Source organism: Protomyctophum bolini (assembly GCF_963924005.1).
Source record: "Protomyctophum bolini genome assembly, chromosome: 21".
NCBI lineage: Eukaryota > Metazoa > Chordata > Actinopteri > Myctophiformes > Myctophidae > Protomyctophum > Protomyctophum bolini.
The window spans coordinates 16,361,987-16,367,986 of NC_137882.1; positions in this window are offsets into that span (position 1 = coordinate 16,361,987).

Consider the following 6,000-nt stretch of genomic DNA (forward strand, 5'->3'; position numbering starts at 1 on the left):
ATCATTTTTGAGGATTTGAAAAAAATGACGAAATGACAAAAACGATGGGTTATAGCCCATGTTTTTTGAAATTTTGAAAAAAAAAGTTAGCCTCGTTTCTCATCATTTTGGACCGTGGGCTATAGCCCATATCGTACGGCATACTATAGCGTGCAGTTTTTCATCATTTTTGAAGATTTGAAAAAAATGACGAAATGACAAAAACGATGGGTTATAGCCCATGTTTTTTGAAATTTTGAAAAAAAAAGTTATCCTCGTTTCTCATCATTTTGGACCATGGGCTATAGCCCATATCGTACGGCATACTATAGCGCACCGTTTTTCATCCTTTTTGAGGATTTCAAAAAAATGACGAAATGACAAAAACGATGGGTTATAGCCCATGTTTTTTGAAATTTTGAAAAAACAAGTTAGCCTCGTTTCTCATCATTTTGGACCGTGGGCTATAGCCCATATCGTACGGCATACTATAGCGCACCGTTTTTCATCCTTTTTGAGGATTTGAAAAAAATGACGAAATGACAAAAACGATGGGTTATAGCCCATGTTTTTTGAAATTTTGAAATAAAAAGTTAGCCTCGTTTCTCATCATTTTGGACCGTGGGCTATAGCCCATATCGTACGGCATACTATAGCGTGCAGTTTTTCATCATTTTTGAAGATTTGAAAAAAATGACGAAATGACAAAAACGATGGGTTATAGCCCATGTTTTTTGAAATTTTGAAAAAAAAAGTTATCCTCGTTTCTCATCATTTTGGACCATGGGCTATAGCCCGTATCGTACGGCATACTATAGCGCACCGTTTTTCATCCTTTTTGAGGATTTGAAAAAAATGACGAAATGACAAAAACGATGGGTTATAGCCCATGTTTTTTGAAATTTTGAAAAAAAAAGTTAGCCTCGTTTCTCATCATTTTGGACCGTGGGCTATAGCCCATATCGTACGGCATACTATAGCGCGCAGTTTTTCATCATTTTTGAAGATTTGAAAAAAATGACGAAATGACAAAAACGATGGGTTATAGCCCATGTTTTTTGAAATTTTGAAAAAAAAAGTTATCCTCGTTTCTCATCATTTTGGACCATGGGCTATAGCCCATATCGTACGGCATACTATAGCACGCCGTTTTTCATCATTTTTGATTAGAAAATAATGAAAATATGAAAAAAACGATGGGTTATAGCCCATGTTTTTTGAAATTTTGAAAAAAATTGTTACCCTCGTTTCTCATCATTTTGGACCATGGGCTATAGCCCATATCGTACGGCATACTATAGCACGCCGTTTTTCATCATTTTTGAGGATTTGAAAAAAATGACGAAATGACAAAAACGATGGGTTATAGCCCATGTTTTTTGAAATTTTGAAAAAAAAAGTTAGCCTCCTTTCTCATCATTTTGGACCGTGGGCTATAGCCCATATCGTACGGCAAACTATAGCGCGCAGTTTTTCATCATTTTTGAAGATTTGAAAAAAATGACGAAATGACAAAAACGATGGGTTATAGCCCATGTTTTTTGAAATTTTGAAAAAAAAAGTTATCCTCGTTTCTCATCATTTTGGACCATGGGCTATAGCCCATATCGTACGGCATACTATAGCGCACCGTTTTCATCCTTTTTGAGGATTTCAAAAAAATGACGAAATGACAAAAACGATGGGTTATAGCCCATGTTTTTTGAAATTTTGAAAAAAAAAGTTAGCCTCGTTTCTCATCATTTTGGACCGTGGGCTATAGCCCATATCGTACGGCATACTATAGCGCGCAGTTTTTCATCATTTTTTAAGATTTGAAAAAAATTACGAAATGACAAAAACGATGGGTTATAGCCCATGTTTTTTGAAATTTTGAAAAAAAAAGTTATCCTCGTTTCTCATCATTTTGGACCATGGGCTATAGCCCATATCGTACGGCATACTATAGCGCACCGTTTTTCATCCTTTTTGAGGATTTGAAAAAAATGACGAAATGACAAAAACGATGGGTTATAGCCCATGTTTTTTGAAATTTTGAAAAAAAAAGTTAGCCTCGTTTCTCATCATTTTGGACCGTGGGCTATAGCCCATATCGTACGGCATACTATAGCGCACCGTTTTTCATCCTTTTTGAGGATTTGAAAAAAATGACGAAATGACAAAAACGATGGGTTATAGCCCATGTTTTTTGAAATTTTGAAAAAAAAAGTTAGCCTCGTTTCTCATCATTTTGGACCGTGGGCTATAGCCCATATCGTACGGCATACTATAGCGCGCAGTTTTTCATCATTTTTGAAGATTTGAAAAAAATGACGAAATGACAAAAACGATGGGTTATAGCCCATGTTTTTTGAAATTTTGAAAAAAAAAAAGTTATCCTCGTTTCTCATCATTTTGGACCATGGGCTATAGCCCATATCGTACGGCATACTATAGCGCACCGTTTTTCATCCTTTTTGAGGATTTCAAAAAAATGACGAAATGACAAAAACGATGGGTTATAGCCCATGTTTTTTGAAATTTTGAAAAAAAAAGTTAGCCTCGTTTCTCATCATTTTGGACCGTGGGCTATAGCCCATATCGTACGGCATACTATAGCGCGCAGTTTTTCATCATTTTTTAAGATTTGAAAAAAATTACGAAATGACAAAAACGATGGGTTATAGCCCATGTTTTTTGAAATTTTGAAAAAAAAAGTTATCCTCGTTTCTCATCATTTTGGACCATGGGCTATAGCCCATATCGTACGGCATACTATAGCGCACCGTTTTTCATCCTTTTTGAGGATTTGAAAAAAATGACGAAATGACAAAAACGATGGGTTATAGCCCATGTTTTTTGAAATTTTGAAAAAAAAAGTTAGCCTCGTTTCTCATCATTTTGGACCGTGGGCTATAGCCCATATCGTACGGCATACTATAGCGCACCGTTTTTCATCCTTTTTGAGGATTTGAAAAAAATGACGAAATGACAAAAACGATGGGTTATAGCCCATGTTTTTTGAAATTTTGAAAAAAAAAGTTAGCCTCGTTTCTCATCATTTTGGACCGTGGGCTATAGCCCATATCGTACGGCATACTATAGCGCGCAGTTTTTCATCATTTTTGAAGATTTGAAAAAAATGACGAAATGACAAAAACGATGGGTTATAGCCCATGTTTTTTGAAATTTTGAAAAAAAAAAAGTTATCCTCGTTTCTCATCATTTTGGACCATGGGCTATAGCCCATATCGTACGGCATACTATAGCGCACCGTTTTTCATCCTTTTTGAGGATTTCAAAAAAATGACGAAATGACAAAAACGATGGGTTATAGCCCATGTTTTTTGAAATTTTGAAAAAAAAAGTTAGCCTCGTTTCTTATCATTTTGGACCGTGGGCTATAGCCCATATCGTATGGCATACTATAGCGCGCAGTTTTTCATCATTTTTGAGGATTTGAAAAAAATGACGAAATGACAAAAACGATGGGTTATAGCCCATGTTTTTTGAAATTTTGAAAAAAAAGTTAGCCTCGTTTCTCATCATTTTGGACCGTGGGCTATAGCCCATATCGTACGGCATACTATAGCGTGCAGTTTTTCATCATTTTTGAGGATTTGAAAAAAATGACGAAATGACAAAAACGATGGGTTATAGCCCATGTTTTTTGAAATTTTGAAAAAAAAAGTTAGCCTCGTTTCTCATCATTTTGGACCGTGGGCTATAGCCCATATCGTACGGCATACTATAGCGTGCAGTTTTTCATCATTTTTGAAGATTTGAAAAAAATGACGAAATGACAAAAACGATGGGTTATAGCCCATGTTTTTTGAAATTTTGAAAAAAAAAGTTATCCTCGTTTCTCATCATTTTGGACCATGGGCTATAGCCCATATCGTACGGCATACTATAGCGCACCGTTTTTCATCCTTTTTGAGGATTTCAAAAAAATGACGAAATGACAAAAACGATGGGTTATAGCCCATGTTTTTTGAAATTTTGAAAAAAAAAGTTAGCCTCGTTTCTCATCATTTTGGACCGTGGGCTATAGCCCATATCGTACGGCATACTATAGCGCACCGTTTTTCATCCTTTTTGAGGATTTGAAAAAAATGACGAAATGACAAAAACGATGGGTTATAGCCCATGTTTTTTGAAATTTTGAAATAAAAAGTTAGCCTCGTTTCTCATCATTTTGGACCGTGGGCTATAGCCCATATCGTACGGCAAACTATAGCGCGCAGTTTTTCATCATTTTTGAAGATTTGAAAAAAATGACGAAATGACAAAAACGATGGGTTATAGCCCATGTTTTTTGAAATTTTGAAAAAAAAAAAAGTTATCCTCGTTTCTCATCATTTTGGACCATGGGCTATAGCCCATATCGTACGGCATACTATAGCGCACCGTTTTTCATCCTTTTTGAGGATTTCAAAAAAATGACGAAATGACAAAAACGATGGGTTATAGCCCATGTTTTTTGAAATTTTGAAAAAAAAAGTTAGCCTCGTTTCTTATCATTTTGGACCGTGGGCTATAGCCCATATCGTATGGCATACTATAGCGCGCAGTTTTTCATCATTTTTGAGGATTTGAAAAAAATGACGAAATGACAAAAACGATGGGTTATAGCCCATGTTTTTTGAAATTTTGAAAAAAAAGTTAGCCTCGTTTCTCATCATTTTGGACCGTGGGCTATAGCCCATATCGTACGGCATACTATAGCGTGCAGTTTTTCATCATTTTTGAGGATTTGAAAAAAATGACGAAATGACAAAAACGATGGGTTATAGCCCATGTTTTTTGAAATTTTGAAAAAAAAAAGTTAGCCTCGTTTCTCATCATTTTGGACCGTGGGCTATAGCCCATATCGTACGGCATACTATAGCGTGCAGTTTTTCATCATTTTTGAAGATTTGAAAAAAATGACGAAATGACAAAAACGATGGGTTATAGCCCATGTTTTTTGAAATTTTGAAAAAAAAAGTTATCCTCGTTTCTCATCATTTTGGACCATGGGCTATAGCCCATATCGTACGGCATACTATAGCGCACCGTTTTTCATCCTTTTTGAGGATTTCAAAAAAATGACGAAATGACAAAAACGATGGGTTATAGCCCATGTTTTTTGAAATTTTGAAAAAAAAAGTTAGCCTCGTTTCTCATCATTTTGGACCGTGGGCTATAGCCCATATCGTACGGCATACTATAGCGCGCAGTTTTTCATCATTTTAGAAGATTTGAAAAAAATGACGAAATGACAAAAACGATGGGTTATAGCCCATGTTTTTTGAAATTTTGAAAAAAAAAGTTATCCTCGTTTCTCATCATTTTGGACCATGGGCTATAGCCCGTATGTCACGATTCGCAGTGAAGGACTGAACCCAAGTGCAGAGCCAAACACAGAATAGTCTTAAGTTAAAGTATTTATTAAAGCAGAGAAGCATACAGCCAAAGTAAATAGTCAATGCAAAAATGTAATTCCAAAAAAGGCAAAACTTCAGTAGCAAAAATGCAAAAACACAGAAGTCCAAAAATGCATACTTTCAAAGCATAACTGCATAAACCAGAAGTCACACAAAGCATATGCAATCCAAGATACCTTTTAGGAGACCAAACATAGCAACCAGAAGTCCAAGGGAGATCACTGGAACAACAATGTATGTCCTGACAGTGTGTTTGTGTAATGAGTCCAGTTTTATAGGGAGCAGGGTGATTGCAGAAGTGTTCTCAGGTGTGAAAGGGGCATGGCACTGTTGGGCTGAAGAGGGGATGGAAATAGGTGTGTGACAGGGACTGACAGGGGGAATGGAGAGTGGGAGTGGCTGATGTGGAGACATGGTCTGTAGAGCGACAGACCATGACAGTACCTCCCCCTTAAGGGACGGCTTCCAGACGTCCCACCATGCTGGCCCGGAACACAGAGCAGGGTGGGTGGAGGGGGTCTGGTGGAAGGGAACTGATGCTGAGCAGATGACGTCAGGTGGGCGGCCAGGATGCTGGGACGAGGGGTCAGGTGGACGGCCTGGGGGCTGGGAC